The sequence below is a fragment of the Triticum aestivum genome, chromosome 6A (assembly GCF_018294505.1).
Source record: "Triticum aestivum cultivar Chinese Spring chromosome 6A, IWGSC CS RefSeq v2.1, whole genome shotgun sequence".
Lineage (NCBI taxonomy): Eukaryota > Viridiplantae > Streptophyta > Magnoliopsida > Poales > Poaceae > Triticum > Triticum aestivum.
The window spans coordinates 280,751,341-280,770,725 of record NC_057809.1 but is presented as its reverse complement, the minus strand read 5'-3'; positions in this window follow the sequence as shown (position 1 = coordinate 280,770,725).

The window sequence follows — 19,385 nt, the reverse complement described above, 5'->3', positions numbered from 1 at the left end:
GTCGCGCCGTTCACCTTGTCCGCGGCCTGCTCGATGCCAACGCGCTGGTTGGTAGTTTCGACCGCCTCCTTGGCCCTGGTGTCCACCTAGGCGCAATAGAGGAACATGGTCATCGCTTCCTTGAGCTGGTGAACTCCGATGAAATAGCCAACTTTGAGCTCGAGATCACGCTCCAGATGTACCGTGATCGCTTCGACTGCTTAGACGAACGCCTGCACGAGTTCAATCAAAGCCAAGAGCTACCATAGTCAAGTGCTGCTGGTCATGGTCTCATGGATGCGTTTTTTTGTTGAGTCATTTCGACGTGGATAGCTATGTATTCACAACAATCATAGCATTGCTCTGTTTATTCCTCTGTTTCAATGTGTGTACTCTATTTTCTGTTCTTATATGTTTTGTTTCAATGTGTGTATATGCTCTTTCCATTTTGTATATGTGGATGATAAAAGTTAGATTCAAATTAGTATACAAAAACAGATAGAAAATGGAATTCATAATATATATATATATATTGTTCATTAGATCATCATAGAATATATATATATAATATCATCACATATATGTGATGATACTTAACTACTAGGTACAATGCATAAAATTGAAAACGAACAATACTAAAACTAATAATCCCTCCTAAGGCCAGTATTCCCGTAGCCCCTCCCCAGCAGCTCCCTGGTGCGCGACGTCTTCTTAGTGTGGAGGCAGTACTCCGCCTCCTCCACCTCGCAGCGCTTGATGTACCGATCTGCCTCTTGCTGGTAGACGTGCGCGGATGATCTTGCCATTTTTTTGGGCGCCCACTGGAGCTCCTCGTCGGTGGTACGCTGGAGCTTATCGGCCCACCTCCACGCAGCGACGAGGTGCCCAGCGCCTATGACCTTCCTCATGAAGTACCCGTCTTCATACACCTCCTCCGAACGATGACGCGCCCGCCCCCATTGCTCCGCCGTCTCCTTTTTCCAGGCAACATCATGGGCTTCACAGGCCGCCTGGTACCTGGCTTGCTCATCCTCCATCTCCTTCTTGAACGCCACTTGCCAGGCTTTCTCAGCCGGCGACAGTGACTTCCACACACAAAGATTGTACTATCCCCAAAACCAATCCAAAGTTGGGGGATCCGGCGTAATCTCGTTCGGCGGCATGTAGGGGTCCTCGTCGCTGCTATTCAAGTGGGCGTCCTCGGGGGGCGGCGACTCCTCATCGGTGCGTGGGCAGGCTGGCGGCTCCATGATAGAGATTTGAGAGAGAGAGAGAGAGAGAGAAAGAGACAGAGAGGGAGGGAGGGTGAGCGAGGGGAGGATGTAGATGAGAATGCAGGCGGGACGACGTGAGCAAGGTAGTATTTATTGCCGGCCGGAATCTAGATCGACGGGAACAGTACACACGCTAGTCGCTGGAATTTACGAGTATTGTAGTTTGAATTATACACGATTCCCGTAGCAAAATCCATGTGTGAACATAATAGATGACGGTTTCCAATGCAAAACTGTGCCTGATTAATGATCCCCGCCACTCACCTACCAAACCTCATGCCGCGAGATAGAGTGCCAATTGTGTGGGGACCGGTTGTCTTTCCAGATCTTAACATTTTCTTTTTTGAACACCAGATATTTACATCGTCTTATGGTATTTTAACTCGCACACAAGTACACAAAAATATGATTTTTCAAACCGTTATGGGTAGCCGTTGCATGTATATGTAGTTCAAATTTGAATTACGATCATAAAATAGCTAGAAAATCACTTAAATGTCTTTAAAAGGTCAAATGGCCCCTGAAATTTTCCAAATTTTCACACGACAGTTGTATTAGTGGTTGTTAAACGTAGAAAAAAAATTCAAGGCCGTAAGAGGAAGCTATCTCCCGTTCGCCATCAAACATGCATTGTTCCCTCTCGGAACCACGAACCTTCTAGTGAGTTGCTCCGGTTTGTGAGAGGTGTGTGTCCAAACTTTCATCAAATAGGCCATTTTTTACCACATCATCTTGGTGGCATGACATTACATCAAGCAAGGTTTCATATTTTTCTAATCATTTTTTAATTTTTTGGAATTAAAATGTCATGGCACTCCATGCATGTGCCCATGCCGTGAGACCAATATGTTTGAAAATTCCTTTTATTTTACTGCACATGGAATTAAGTCGCACACAAGTACACAAATAAGATCTTTCAAACCGTTATGGTTAGCCATTCCATGTAGATGTAGTACAAATTTGAGTTACGGTCATTAAATGGCTAGAAAATCACTTAAATGTCTTTAAAAGGTCAAACGACCGCTAGAATTTTCCAAATTTTCATAGTACAATTGTAGTAGTGCATGTTAAACGTAGAAAAAATTGAAGGCCGTAAGAGGAAGCTATCTCCTGTTTGACATCAAACATGCATTGTTCCCTCTCGGAACCACGAGCCTTCTAGTGAGTTGCTCCAGTTTGTGAGGGGTGTGTGTCCAAACTTTCGTCACACATGCCAACTTTTTTACCACATAATCTTGGTGGCATGACATTATATCAAGCAAGGTTTCATGTTTTTCTGATCATTTTTAAGTTTTTTGGAAATAAAATGCCATGGCACTCCATGCATACATATGCATGTGTCCATGTCGTGAGACAAATATGTTTGAAAATTCCTTCTAATTTATTGCACATGGAATTAACTCGCACAAAAGTACACAAATAAGATTTTTCAAACCGTTATGGTTAGGCGTTGCATGTAGATGTAGTTCAAATCTGAATTACGGTCATTAAATGGATAGAAAATCACTTAAATGTCTTTAAAAGGTCAAATGACCCCTAGAATTTTCCAATTTTTCACATTACAGCTGTAGTAGTGCATGTTAAACATAGAAAAAATTTAAAGGCCATAAGAGGAAGCTATCTCCCATTCGTCATCAAACATGCATTGTTCCCGCTCGAAACCACGATCCTTCTAGTGGGTTGCTCCGGTTTGTTAGGGGTGTGTGTCCAAACTTTCGTCAAACATGCCAATTTTTTTACCACATCATCTTAGTGGCATGACATTACATCAAGCAAGGTTTCATGTGTTTTTGATATTTTTTTAATTTTTTGGAATTAAAATGCCATGGCACTCCATGCATATATATGCATGTGTCCATGTCATGATCCAAATATGTTTGAAAATTCCTTCTAATTTACTACACATGGAATTAACTTGCACACAAGTACACAAATATAATTTTTCAAACCGTTATGGTTAGCCGTTGCATGTATATGTAGTTCAAATTTGAATTACGGTCATTAAATGGCTAGAAAATCACTTAAATGTCTTCAAAAGGTCAATGACCCCTGAAATTTTCCAAATTTTCACATGACAGTTGTATTAAATGCACGTTACACGTAGAAAAATCTGAAGGCTGTAAGAGGAAGTTATCTCACGTTCGTCATCAAACATGCATTGTTCCCTCTCGGAACCACGAGCCTTCTAGTGAGTTGCTCCGGTTTGTGAGGGGTGTGTGTCCAAACTTTCGTCACACATGCTGAATTTTTTACCACATCATCTTGGGGCATGACATTACATCAACCAAGGTTTCATGTGTTTCTGATATTTTTTAATTTTTTGGAATTTAAATTCCATGGCACTCCATGCTTAATTGTGTCATAGCCCTTAGATCGATATGTTCGAAAATTCCTTCCAATTTATTGCACATGGAATTAAATAGCACACAAGTACACAAAATATGACTTTTCAAACCGTTATGGTTAGTTGTTGCATGTACATGAAGTTCAAATTTTGATTACAGTCATTAAATGGCTAGAAAATAACTTAAATGTCTTAAAAGGTCAAATGACCCGTGATATTTTCCAAAATTTGACATGACAGTTGTATTCGTACTATGAAATTTCTCGTACATTTAAAACACCATTCGTTGCCACTTTACTCCAAATTCGTCTTTCATAGCTAATAAAAATATCTACAACATCACACACATTTGTTTTCTAGGAACCGTTTGTGATGAAAATATCAAGGTCTATTTAAGTCTCCCTCCTTAAGCTTCGTCGGCTCGTCTGCTCCAGTGTCGGCAACCCCTGAAACCATGAATCTCGATCCCCATTCCTGCACCCCTTCTTGCAAAGATGACACCATGGAAACTCTTCGTGAAGGCCCGTACAATGGCCGCGTCCCCCCGACGGTGCCGCCTGCGCCGAGAGCGCAGCCGCCTCCGCCGAGAGTGCCACCGCATCCGCATTGAGCGCGGCCGCTTCCACCAAGAGGGCATCTACGGGAACTAACAGGGTAGTTGCACTAGCCAAGACGGCTGCAGCTGCTGCTGCGACGGCGGCTGCAAATGCCGAGAGCGCTCGAGCTGCCGTCCGTGCTGCCGATGTCGCCCTGGCCCGGGTCAAGGCCATCCATGCCAAGATCGAGGATGCACACACCAAGATATTCTAGGCCATATTGGACTCCAGCATGCAGCCCACGTCCGAAAAGGCGGCAGTGGCCATGGAGCACCTGCTTCGTCATGAGTTCGCCGAGCGGGAGCTGGAGATGCAGGAGGCGGCGGAGATCGAGGAGCGCTGGGAGGAGGAGTTGCATGTGGCTGAGGTCGAGGTAGAGAAGAGTCTGTCCGTCAAGGAATCGGCGCTAGAGTACCAACACAAGCTCTGGCGCAGCCACTAATATGAGTACTACAACCTTGAGGGCGGAGCCGAGGATGAGGACGAGGATGAGGACGCAGTCGACTTATGCACGGGGGACGTGGAGTCCACCAACGACGGCATGTCCCCAGGACAAGTCATCGACATCTCATCTCACACCGGTGATGCATAGGCCGGTGCGGCGGCAGATTTGTTAAAATTATGCGTACTTAGGCTTTATTTTTAATGCTAGTCTTTTGTTAGAGAAATGTTTAGGTCAACTAGCTCTGTTAATTACTAAAATTGCTCGATTTTCAGTAAGTTTGGTCTGTCTACTGTACGCTCTTTTGTATGCCCAAATTAGCAAGCGATGTTAAATTATGCAATGACGTACCCAGGGAAATTTCCACCAAAATTAGAATTATCAAACTCATCCCATGTGCGTAAAGCAAAACAATCATTTGCGATGCACACAATCGTTCAAAGTGAATGGTCCCGCGGCACCGGGTGCAAAGTTTCCCTCCACATTTCCAAAATTTTGGCCTATCGCCAAAATATCTACCCCCGCCCAGTCCCCCTTCCCCACCCTTTTTCTCCCCGACCACAAGTCACATTTCCACTATTTCCTCCTTCCTTCCTTCCTTCCTTCCTAAGCTATAGCCGCTTCCTTGCTCTTGCCATCTCGCATCCTACCGACGGGGTCACCATTGTCTTCTACAAAGACCTCTCCAGCAGTTCCTCCTTTGGCGACAACTCCTTCACCACACGAGTATGCCTCTCATCTCTCTCTTGGGCTATGACTTGGAATGAAGGATTTTTATCCGGCGGTCAATTTGAGTCATTTCTTCCTCTTGTAGCTCCCTAAGACCATCAGTGGCAACGAATGGAGCGGGGTGGCTGAAGATCTATCTGCTCGTTGTCACCATCAATCACCATGCATGAAGCTAGTTGCGTTTGAATATGTGGATAGTGGGAGGAATTTTCTGGCATGTGGAGAGAAGGTTAGACCCTCTTTCGTTGTTACAAATCATTTGTTAGATGTGATTCAAACACTGCCACGGTCCCAACCCATTCATACCACACATTCAACCAAACACATCCTAAGACAGAGTCACAGTTTGTACCTAGTATCTTAAATTGTTGCCATCAAATCAGCGGTGCCATTAGAAAATTATTTGTCACCACTTCAGCAGTTTGTGCATCCAACTTTGGTCCACACATTCGAGCAGCCAAGCAGTAAAATACTAAATCTTTATGGCACGAAGGAACTAGGCATCGGAGCAACTACATGCTCCGAAGTCCGGGTCCCTGATTTTTTCGGCTGCATTGGCTCGCCAGTGCAGGGCTGTAACGCCCTCGATGCGGCTATATCTCCCACGTGTCGAAGCACGACTTAGAGGCATAACCGCATTGAAAGCAATGTCGCAAGTGAGGTAATCTTCACACAACCCATGTAATACATAAGGGAAAAAGATACATGGTTGGCTTACAATCGCCACTTCACACAAATACATGAATAAAGCATTACATCATCCAAACACACTCAAGGTCCAACTATGGAACCCAAAATAAAAGAAGAACCCCAAAAGCGACAAGGTCCCCGATCGACCCCAACTGGGCTCCACTACTGATCGACTAGAACGAAACAACACAAAGGACAAGATCTTCATCGAGCTCCTCCTTGAGCTTGGTTGCGTCACCTGCTCGGTAACATCGGCACCTCCAAACTGGTTTTGGAAGTATCTGTGAGTCACAGGGACTCAGCAATCTCGCACCATCCCGATCAAGACTATTTAAGCTTATGGGTAAGATAAAGGTATGAGGTGGAGCTGCAGCAAGCGACTAGCATATTTGGTGGCTAAACATACGCAAATGAGAGCGAGAAGAGAAGGCAAAGCACGATCGAGAAACTATGATCAAGAAGTGATCCTAGAACAACCTACGTCAAGCATAACTCCAACACCGTGTTCACTTCCCGGACTCCGCCGGAAAGAGACCATCACGGTTACACACGCGGTTGATGTATTTTAATTAAGGTCATCTTCAGGTTTTCTACAACCGGACATTAACAAATTCCCATCTGCCCATAACCGCGGGCACAGCTTTTGAAAGTTCAAATCCCTGCAGGAGAATAGACCTTCTCCCAAGACATTCCGATCAGACTCGGTATCCCGGTTCTACAAGACACTTCGACAAGTTAAAACCAATCCAGCAACACTGCCCGAATGTGCCGACAAATCCCGATAGGAGCTGCACATATCTCTTTCTTAGGGCACACTAAGATTGTCTAAACTTCCGGTAGGCCAGCCCAGAGTTGCCCCTGGTGGCCACCGGCGGCTGACAGGTTGGACCAACACTCAGAGGAGCACTGGCCCGGGGGGGGGGGGGTTAAAATAATGATGACCCTTGAGTCTGCAGAACCCAAGGGAAAGAAAAGGCTAGGTGGCAAATGGTAAAACCAAGGTTGGGCATTGCTGGAGGAGTTTTATTCAAGGCGAACTATCAAGGGGTTCCCATTATTACCTAACTGCATAAGGAACGCAAAATCCGGGAACATAACACCGATATGACGGAAACTAGGGCGGCAAGAGTGGAACAAAACACCAGGCATAAGGCCGAGCCTTCCACCCTTTACCAAGTATATAGATGCATTAATTAAATAAGATATATTGTGATATCCCAACAAGTAAACAATGTTCCAACAAGGAACAATCTCCATGTTCCAACAAGAAACAAACTTCAATCTTCACCTGCAACTAACAACGCTATAAGAGGGGCTGAGCAAAGCGGTAACATAGCCAAACAACGGTTTGCTAGGACAAGGTGGGTTAGAGGCTTGGTTCAACAGTATGGGAGGCATGATAAGCAAGTGGTAGGTATCATAGCATAGGCATAGAAAAAGAGCGAGCATCTAGCAAGCAAAGATAGAAGTGATTTCGAGGGTATGGTCATCTTGCCTGAGATCCCGCAAGGAAGAAGAACGAGTCCATGAAGAAGACAAACGGACGTAGCCGAACGGGTCCTCACACACACGACGTTATCGGAACCAACCCGAAGAAGCAACACCGGAAAGAAGCAAACAACATAGTAAACAACCAACACATCAACATGGCATGATGCACAATCGAGTATGATGCATGTCCGGTTTAATGAAGCATGGCATGACAAAGTACACAAACAATCCTACAAATTAAGTGGAGCTCAATATGCAACGAGTTGCATATTGATGGAGCACCACATCAATTATTTAGTTCGATCTCGTTTATGTACCCAACAATATTAAATGTTGTTAAACATGGCAAGAGGGTGAAGCAAAGTAAAACTACCTATCTAGTCAAGTTTAAATGAGGCCGGAAGCAACGAACAACAATTCCGGTAAATCCCCATGTGCATATATTAGGTTTGGTCCTGTTCTGCCCTAAACCATATTTTATAGTTATTAAACATGCAAGATGATGCCACCATGTTAAACTAGGCAAAATTCTACCCCATTTACATATAAAGTTTGTTAAAAACGGAGCTACGGTTATTTAGTTATGAATTAAACCATTTTAGCATGGGATAGGGGCAAATTTAAACAAACATCATTTTAAACATTTTAAACATGGGTGAAAATGACATATTATGAAACTAGATGAAAAACTAAGCATATTTGATATATAAATTGTTTTAATCCGATGCACGGTTAATTAGTTATTAAATGCATGAAGTTAAGGGTCTAAACTGTAAACATGCAGTTTTCTACAAAATAGGGAAATTCATCTGCTAAAAAAATAGCAGTTGGGTTGAAACTGGTTGGCCCAACAGAGAAAGGAAAAAAAAGGAGGGCGCTCGGGGGGCGGCCTCACCCATGGGCTCTTGGCCCGGTCGGTGCTGGGTTGGCCTGCTGGCGCAGGACGCGGGCTGCTGGGCTGGGCCTAGGCGGCTTGGCTGGAGGCGATCGAGGCCTCATGGTCCACGCGTGCACGGTCAATGCGCGGTCGAGCGCTCGTCTCCCTCGCATAGCAGACCGATGCAGAGGAAGCAGGGGCGACGACAGGAGGACTCCGGCGACAACGAGGCAGAGCAGCGGCGAGGTGAGCCGGGGATCGGCCGGATCCGGGAGCGGGTCTGCTTGGGACACCGGGTACAGTGGCAAGGAGGGCTTGGACGGCATCAGCGTTTGGCGGCGGCAGTCGCAGCTCCAAGGGGATGGCGCCATGAGTGGTCTGCACAGGGAGACGAGGGGAAGGCAGCGAAGACGTGGGGCGACCATGGATGCCCCTGCCAGTTTTTGGAGTTGGAAGAAGAGGTGAAGCAGCGCTGGTCCCCGGCGAGGTTGAAGACGGCGCAGGCGAGGACCTCCTCAGGTGACTGGCGCTGTTACAGGGAACCGAGAGAGAATCGGGTGAGACAGAGGGAGCAACGAGGGGGCAAAGGAAGAAAAAAAAATAGGGGCATGAGACAGGGCCTGGTAGAGGTGGTCGCCGGCGGCGGCGAGGGGCTCGATCGGGAGATCCTCTCCCGTTCCAGGTCGACGAGGCTGTCACGAGAAGGAGGCCTCGATCCGATCTGGATCGAGCGCTGCAAGAGGCTCAAGCGCGCTGGTGGTCGTCGGATCCCCATCTAGCGGCCACAGCGGATGGGTGGGAGACTGGATCTGGGCCGAATTTGGGTTGGTTGGGTGGGGATCGATAGGTGGCTGCTGGTTGGTGGTGGAGGAAAACAAGGAGAGGGCTGGTCTGGCGGCGGTGAAGTGACAGATCCCCTAGGGATTAGGGTTTGTCCCAAATAGGCATGGAGGTGTGGCTTAAAAAGGAAATGGAAGCTAGGAGAGGGATTTGGGGGCTTATCTCATGCCATTAGATCTTAATTGGACGACTCTGGTCAAAGGGGTTTGGGTTAGGAGGTTCCAAATAAGAAACAGAAGATGCTTAGGATGTTTGGGATTGATCCGGATCCAAAGGTGATGAATGTCCGGGTCGGGTCCGGGACAACTTTCTGGACGCGCGCGATGAGGAGGTACGCGGGCTGACAAGAGAGGTTAGGTTGGACCTGGCGGTAGGTAGTGAGCTGTGTAGATGGTCTCGAGCTGAGAGAAGAGAAGAGAGGGAGGCACGGCGACTGTTTCCGGAGAGCGAAAACGTCCGACATCAGACCGGCTATATTGCCGCTATAGTTAATCGTTGGGGCGTCAAATGAACTCCGAATGCGATGAAACTTGACAGGCGGTCTATCTACACTATAATAAGACCGCACGCCAACTTTCAACCCAATCCGAGAACATTTTCCGGCCACTTATAAAATACTATTTTGGACATGCCGCGGGCGCGTGCAAGCGTGTCTGGGCTCAGAATGGACAACGGAGAGAACGAGGAGGCCGGAACGGATGCAAGTTTTGAAAACATGATGATGCAATGCCATGATGACATGATAAGATGCAACACACAAGCAAATTATAAGCCAACAATAGCAAATAAGTGGAGGACACCTAGCACATCGGACTCGGGGCAAATTATAAGCCAACAATAGCAAATAAGTGGAGGGCGCCGGTGCGAGATGTAGCAACCGTTGTCTTTACACCAGTTTTGTCATACATAGTGGACGTCCTTAGTGCTATTAGTTCTATGTTACTAAATTTGTGCATGTACACACCTGTTAGTATCAATTCGCTGTCATGCACACACTGTCGCTATGTCATTGCACTTATATTTACCTTCCTCATAAAATGTTCAATTTGTAATTTATTGTAAAAGAGTAAGAACTTGTAGCATTGTTGTGGTTAATTATAGCTTTTGATGTTCCAGAATTTGGTTGTTGTCTCAGTAGCAATTAATTCATTTGCACATTGATCTTCTTGAGAGGACATGTCATAATTAACATGTTTCTTCAGTTTTTCAAAATAAGCATTGGTGATTTTCTATGTTGCTATAAACCCATTTCCCCTACAATTGTTACTTATCTAGTTTTAAATATTATAGGATGAACGGAAGTGTTCTTACTTGGAGTGGGTTGATCAAGAGTGGCCACAGTCTTTGAAGATGTGCCTAGCAAAGCTTTGGAGCATGTATGAGGAGGAGAACAGAGAAAGGGTTGTCAACGCTGAAGAATATCTGACGATGCGGGATAAAAAGAGGAAGGTGGAGAATGAGCTCAGATTTTTTAAATCAGACTTCTCTAAGATGGTGTTGGCAAAGGACGAGGCACATCCCAGTTGGCTAGTGCGAAACAGGTTCTTACCGAACCGAAAGCAGAGGTGGATAAGACGAGCCTGGATGATCTTGATTAGGGAAATGAAAATATTGTTCGAATATTGTTCTTATGAAGTTGAACTAGCTATATGTTGTACTGTGTTGTTTTCATGTAGCTATCATACTGTGATGTTATAATATATTTATGTGCATGCTATGAAATTGTCAATTAGCTGTTCGATATGAAATGTGAATTTGTGTAATACTGAAATTACTAATTGTAAACTAATAAACCTGCTAAATGTGTCATGGAACTTTGCAAACAGTTTTAGCGGTAAAAGCGCTTGTGATGGATAGCCTAATGCCACACAATTTTCTTCATCAAATTGTGTGTGATGTAGTTGATAAAAGCAAACGGTTAACCAAGGCAGAGCGTGTGTGATTGTTACACCTTTCACACACGAGCCTACACATAAAACTGTGTGGGATGTACATACGAATGGAAACGTTTTCCCTGGATTGACTGTGTGGGATGTACATAAGAACGGAAACGTATTCCTTGGATTGACTGTGTGTGATATACATACCTACGGAAATGTTTTTCTAGGATTCACTATGTGGGATGTACATACCTATGGAAATGATTTGGTTTTGATGCCTCACTCGATAGCACACGAGCTCATTTGGTGTCCCAGGAGGGCCTATTCCCAATGATTTCTGGATCGTGTGGGAAGGACCCCCCTATCGCCCACACTCACTTGGCGACGATTCCAAATGCCGTCGCAGAAAGGGGTTAAAAACCATTTGTATAGCATAGACGAGTACCAGTCAACTCTTAATGTAATATGTAATTATCTCTAGTTGTGCAAACAGGAATCTTCTTTGAAGATAACATATATTTTAGTGGAACTGCACAAGAAGATGTTGGAAACTTTAAAATAACCGAGGAGTATATAGTAAGCATGGCAACCATAGTACATAACAACAAATGGTTCCCGAGAAGTTCTTCATCTGTATGCTCTACACAATAAGCCTCCTAACAAAGGTTGGTACCGGCCCACATATTTCATCCATATGATTGAGCTTTGTCATCTCTATTGATGTTGTGCTACTGTTTAGCTACTGTCATGAGAAAGCGGTATTGTCTTGGAGAAGTGCTTCATCTGTGTTGTTTTAAATATTTCCTTTCCTTTTTTGAGCAAACAGGGATGCTAGCATTTAGTTGTTCTATTGTGTTTGCACAACAGGATCATCCTTTTCATATCAGAAGGAACCAGTTGAAGGATGGTTACATTACTGCCCACAAGAACAAACTAACTTCAGCTCAGAAGGACTCATGGATCTCCATCTTTGTTGCTGTGATGGCTAGTACAATGTTATTTTAGGATTCTTTCCGCTGAATTCCATTTTTTAAATGTGTGCTTACAGATCATGCATGTTGCCTATTTAAACTGTCAATTCATAGTACAGTTTTCTTTATACTAATCACTTTTTTTGTATCTATGCAAACAAGGATGCTCAGCTTGATTTCAATGAGAACTGCAACAAAATGTTCTGATGGTTCGTGCCCTCCATTATACTTCATGCATAATAGATCGAATGTTCTCGAATTATTCATTTTCACCTCCAGCCACAAAATTAGCTACAAAAAAGGAGGTGTAGATATGTTCAAGGTGTTGCAACATATAAAGGCGAAATCATACAAGCTACGCACGAAGTTGGTTGATTTTAGTGGAACTGCACAAAAAGAACAGCTGGTTTATTTAGCACGAGGTGACATGTCAATACCCGAACTGATGGCAAATCCCGCCCATTCCACAATCATAGGCCTTTGATATTTTGGAATGGGGAAACCTTGTCAAAGTTTGCTTATTGATGTACGCAAAGACACATATTTGATATTTTGGAATGGGACAACCTTGTCAAATTTTGCCCATTGATGTTAGCAAGAAGACATGCGGTTGATATTTAAGAATGGGACGCCCTTTGCTGTCAGCAGCTGCTCGGTCGATTTTTCTTTATTCTTTAGTTGTGAAGTAAATATTGGCTCTGACATGTGAATCACTGAGATGCGTAATCATTGATTGTTATGAATGTTCTCTATGAATTTCCAGGCCTGTGAGTTTGATTGCAATGTGCAGGCACACTAAAAAGCTGCTCAAACTTTTTGTACATGTGAAACTGCTACCAACGAGGTGATCACCGTGCGTCCTGGGAATAATGCTAGTACATATTGTTTGGCATGTTCATCCAATGCCAGTGATACAAGAATTCAAACTAATCGAACTAAATTCGTTCATACACATCTGGATTTCATATAAACATGCGGGATTTCATTACATGTCATACATTCTTCAACTAAAAAGGGGTGTGCTAGAGGAATAATTAATTAACCTAATATATGATCTCCGGCTCCCATTTCCCGTGTTGGGCTGAGCCAAACAGATGCTTATTATCCAGCACACCTCTCCTACTCCATGTCGCCACCAAGTAGCTAATCGGCCGTCAATGCTCAAACCGCCAAGATTCGCTTCAACTGGAGGGTAGCGGTGGTGGCATTACTTGGAGCCTTACGGCGGCGACCTACCGTGTTCTACTCTTCCTCGTTTTTTGTGTCGCCTAGCCTCGTTGACAGCGGGGCGGGGCCTCGACGGAGCCAGCGATGTCCTCTCTCTCGTTGCTAGCGGGGCAGCGCCTATGAGGAGGAGGGGAAATCCTCCCCTTCGTTGCTGGCAGGGCGGGGCCTCGGCGGAGCCGGCGATGTCCTCTACCCTTTTGTTGGCGGGGCGGGGCCTCGACAGAGCAGGGCCTTGACGAAGCCGGCGAAGTCCTCCGCCTCGATGCCGGCGGGGCGAGGCCTCGCTGGAGCCAGTGATATCCTTTGCCTCGATGTTGGCAGGGTGGGGCCCCGGTGGAGCAGGGCCTCCCCCAAGCCGGCAAAGTCCTCCGCCTTGGTGCTGGAGGGGCGGGGCCTCGGCGGAGTCGGCATTGTCCTCCGCCTCGTCATCGGTCTCACCATACAATGCCTCGCCGACTTTGTTACCCTTTTTGTAGGCGGTCACAACCTCCTCCACCCGCATGCGGTACCGCCAGCACACGAGGCAGCTCTCGCGGGCGGAGCGGCATGACTCGAGCAGTGCCTCCTACTCTGCCCGCTCCACGGTGATCTGCTCCTCCGCCTGCAGGTGATCCTGGAGGACATGGTCGTTGTAGGCGGCGTCAACCTGTGCCTCCTGAAAGTACTCCTCACGCTTCTGCCTCACCATGTCCATGTATTGGTCATGGGACTCATCGATGGTCATGGAGCAATGCACCAGTGAGGATGGCACGGAGAAGGGAGTTGGCTCCGGATCGTCAACTACCACATTCTCCATTGGGACGTCGTCGTCCTCCGGCTGCCTGCTGGCCGACCAGTCGGCAGCAATGGCGACCATCTCCTTCTGGTCCGTCGTACGACCACCCCGAAGAGCGCTGGAGTGTGAGGAAGCCATGCTGGGAGTGGTGTGGAAAGGAGAAAGGGAACGAAGGCGAATGACTGCGGCTATCACCGTCGCAGCAGTTTATATAGCAATGGTGGGCAACAAAGGGACAGACGGGTGGCGCCGGAGTAGCCTCCTCGACAACCGCCTATCATTAATGTGGGTGGCAGACGGAAGAACGGCACTTGTGTCGTTTGAACGCGGAGCAAGCGCCTGCACCGGGAAGCGGCGTGGGCGGCACTGACCGTTTCGGGCAAAAAGCGCGCGCATGCGAGGTAGGGGTCTAGGTGGGCCAGCGCGGTCAGACTCGTGCTTGGCAGCGGTCTGTTCCAGCAGCCGGATATGTTGGCTCGCCAGCGAGCTTGCCGAGCTCAGTGAGGACAATCAGATGATGGACGTAGCTTCCGACAAGGAGCTGGCGCCACCACCCAAGCCGGTTCATGCCGTGGTCACCATAAAGCAGGTGCGGCTGCACTTCGACGCCCTAATGGTGGAAGAGTACGAGTGCAGGACCTGTACTGCAACCTCTGTCTCCTCAACGAGCACCGGCTCGCAAAAGGACGAATCGCCAGCGAACAAGCGAACGACTATGCCATCGTGAACATGTGGCCCTATGACACAGTAAATGGGCTGAGTAAATTCCATTAGAATTAAAAATGGGCTATACATTATAACAAATCGCAAATGGGCTATATGTTCTCTGCCACAGATGTGATGGTCACTTGTGGGCCTACTAAGTTGACGCGTACGCAAGGCTTTGTCAACTTATAGTCAACACACGATTCTAGTAGCAGTGGTCGTTGGATGTCCATCTAACGTCTGTAGTGCTTCTTCAATCTCGAATATTCATGCTTCAGCCGCCCAAACCACCGCCGGCGGTACTGCCTCCCGTGGCCGGCTGTATTGCCGCGCGGGCCTCACCAGCCCACCCTACTCTCATCGCCGTCCAGGCCATTCCACTACTCACCAACACCTCATGTTATTGTCCGGCGACGACAGCCTCACACCGCAGCCGAACCAGTGACCCTTGTACTCCGCTCCGCGTGGGCATCCACTGTTGTGTCTTCACCGGCTCCGGGTCATTCCTTTCCTAGGCCTCGCCATCGTCCACCGCACTGGTTCTCTCGGCACGGTGTGGTCAACTTTGTCACAAAACGACAGCCATCGGAAGAGGCATGAACCTGGTGTGACTGACAGTAGGGACCCGCATGATTTCTCCCCCTGGCAGGTTTGAGCCACTAGCTACATCTTCGCACGTAGGGAAGTGTTTCCTTTATTACATGGAAAAAAGTTACCTCTCCCTGATAGCTAGGACCCACCAGCTTTATTAGGTCCATTTCACGAAAATATAGATTGTACCAAAGATGCTGAATTGTTTTATTTTTAATCTAACTCGAAAAGAAGAAATTAAAAAAACCCAGAAAACATCTTCGCGCGCAAGGAAGTGCCACCTTATTATGAGCAAATAAATGATTCCCCCTGCTAGCTGGGACCCACCAGATTTGGAGGCTGACTTGTGGGCCAACTAAGTTGATGCGTACGGGCTTTGTTAACTTAGTCAAAACAATTCTAGCTGCACCGACCGTTGAATGTTAAATGAATGGCCATGCTGCGTCTTCAACCTCTGGCCATGTTGCCCCAGCCGCCCAAACCAGGCCCGCCGTACTGCCTGCACCAGCCTCCCGTGGCTAGCTGTGCTGTCACGTGGGCCTCACGGACCGACCATACTACGACTGGCTAGACCATCCCTCAACTCACCCTCACCCCCTATTACTCTCCAACTACGGTGGTCTTACGCCGTAGCCGAACTAGTGAACCATCGTATGCCCCTCTGCATGGGCATCCACCTGCCTTGTCTTCTCTGGCTCCTTATCATTCCCTTCCTAGTCCTCGCCGTTGTCCACCGCCTTGATGCTCTCGGTGCCTTGTGATCAATAAACGACAGCCATCGAAAGTGGAATTTAGGCCGTGAGGCTGATAGCTGGACCCACCAGCTACATCCTCGAACACAAGGAAGTGCCTCATTATTACTCGCAAAATAAAAATGATTCCTCCCCCTGACAGCCGGGACCCACCAGCTATATCTTCACACGCAAGGAAGTGCATCCTTATCCTCCCTGACAGCTATGACCCACCCGGTCGAACCATACGTAGCGTTGTCGCTAACGTGTATGTACATATTGGTTGATCGGTCTCACTACAACGATGAACCGTGGACGAGCAAGTAGCGACACTTGTAGTAGTTGAGCCCCGGACGTAGCAGTTCAGGCAGTACCTTCTAAACTGTGTATACGTGCATACAGCCAGATGCCAAAAAATACGGCCATGTACGTACATACGGGCAGGGTATCAAACGCCTACTCACGCATATGTATGGCCAGGGCTCGTGTACAAGGAGAGGCCGTGGACAGCAGCAATGACATCGTGTTCATCGGGAGCCAATCGGCTTGGATGAAAAAGCCGAAACGAGGTCTAGTGTACCGCGGAACAGAGGAAACAACTTTCTGTTCGACCGCGTACGGTCGATATGGGGTCCTGTTCATCGGGAAGGGTCTGGCGTACCGCAAAACGGAGGAAATGCACTTCTGTTCGAGTGATTATGGTCGAAACGGGGTCATGTTGATCGGGAAAGGTGTGGCATACCGCAAAACAGAGGAATCGAACTTCTGTTGGAGCGCCTAAGGTCAAAATGGGGTCATGTTCATCTACCATCTACTGCCTCGCTCCAGCTTCCATGGGCTACTGTTTATCCACCACTGACTTCCTCCAGCCTCCGCGGGCTACTGTTCATCCTGCCTCCACCGGCTACTGTTCATCTAGCCTCCACGGGGTCCTATTCATACACCCCCAATAGGCTGGGGTGCGACGGCCTCCTCAGGGTCCTATCCATCTAGCGGTAACGGCCTACTACCATGGGGTCCTGTTCAGCAAACTCCCACCAGGAACTATTCATCCACAGCCAACCAACCAGCTTGACTCACCACGTCTCGACTCATTCTACGTACCACGCAGACGGTAGCAATGGTAACTGTTCATCGAGAGGCAACCCAACAACGGCTGGCTACGTCTCGCATAGGGTCTTGATTGGCTTTAGTAAACAGCAGCAATGATCGATTGCTCGGGTTCAGTTAGCAGTAGCAGCGAATGAATCGCTCGGGTTTAGTTAGCAGCGAATGAATTACTCGGGTTTAGTTAACAGCCAAGGGATCGATTGCTCGGGTTCATTAACGTACGATCTCTTAGGTTCAGTTAGCCAACGCCTCACACACACGCGCGTACATGAGAGAAACACGCAAACCTCTGTGCATCGCTCGGCCCTGACAACCCACCGTAACCGGGAACTCCTCGATATTTTCCTCACCCTCGCTTCTACCATGATTTTTTCTATCATGGACGGCCCAAAGAATGTCATGGAGCTGTGTCACCGGCCCGCCCACGACGAAAACCCCATTTTCTGTCATGTTTTTTGGCATAGAAGTAGGAGCCCACCACATGTATGATGATACGTGTTTTTGTCACAATTATCATCATAAAAGTGTCATAAGCATGCCAGAAAAAATTCATTCGACCCAAAATGTCATGGATGTGTCTTGTTTTTGTAGTGAAATGATAAGTACACCTCGTTTACAAGTCCTTACATGCACTTTCAGGGTTTGACGATGGAAGATCCTGTGACGATAGCAATATGCCTACGCTTTCATGGTTTGAAGATGGAAGATCTTGTGACAACAACAATATGGTTGCGCTTTCATGGTCTGAAGACAGAAAATCCTGGGACGACAGGAGCGCCTCCTGCATCTAGGGGCCAGAGGAAATTGATAGAATTAAATCATCATCCTCAGATGGCACTTCCTCCACACTAGACACATCGGCATCTTCCAATGCATCATCGTTGTCAAGCCCTCCAGGCGGGCAATTTTTTGGTAGCAAATCTTCAGAATCAGAACCACTATCATTCTCGGTAATACCGACACCAGAAGATTTGGCATCAAGTATGCTGGCAGCACCAACATCCTCATCAGTAACTTTTCTAGCAACATCACAACCACTGCTAAATGGAATAGCACAAGCCTCTGCTCCAACAGTAACGGCGGCCTCGCGCTCAACATCAGCCATCTGAAAAAACAAAAATTCAGACCGTGAAGAAAATGAGCAAAACTAACAACCCACAAGAGCTGCACAGGCTAACGTTTATAGCTACATGAAACAACAACGAAAGCGGCATATAAATTTAATGCAAGCACACAAAATAAACCTTAGCAGCATCAACAACAACATCATGCAAAAAGGATGGCGCTTCCACCCACCCACCCCTAAACCATAGTCCTCTAGCGATCTCCATAATTCACCAGTAACTTGGTGATCTTTTCCGATCATCTTCTCCAATGCCTCAAGATCTCCATCCTCATACCGTTCGTGATGGGGTCTTCTTCTGGATATAGTCTTGGCATGAAACAATCAATTTTGTCGACACTGGAATGCAAGGATGGTGCTCCCACCCACCCCTAAACCATAGTCCTCCGACGATCTCCAGAATTCACCTGTAACTTGGTGATCTGTTCCGATCATCTTCTCTGACGCCTGAAGATCTCCATCCTCATACCCTTCTTGATGGAGTCTTCTTCTGGATCTTCTCTTGGCTTGGATTTCTCCAAGGGTAGAGTTTTTTCTGATGAGATCTACAAGGCTTCAGGACTCCCCGTTCATCCTACGGAAAATAGGGGAGCCTTCACTCTGGTAGTCTCGTTCAACAGGCATGAGTTTTGGCTCACAGAGGATTCTGTGGCCGCAGCGCTTGAATTTGTGTTGGGAGGTTCTACCATTGACCTCCGGGTTTCATATATTGGTGACAAGGTATCCAGCTTTAATGTCTCATGCAAGGATGTTGGTTTTTATATTGTTGATACTAGATCTTTCTCTTGTCCTCAATTCAAATGTTACTTCCATTTGTGGGGTAATGGGGGACCGAATTGGTATCGGGCGTTCAAAATTTGGAAGAAAGAATGTGATGCTGAATGGATTTTGGTCAGCACTTCCAAGCATAGAGCAGCTTTTGGTCTTTTAGCAATGCATAACCCACCTGTCAAGTTGGCTCTTAAGTCTAGATCTAATCTTCAAAAGAAGTTATCTTTTTGCTACATTTC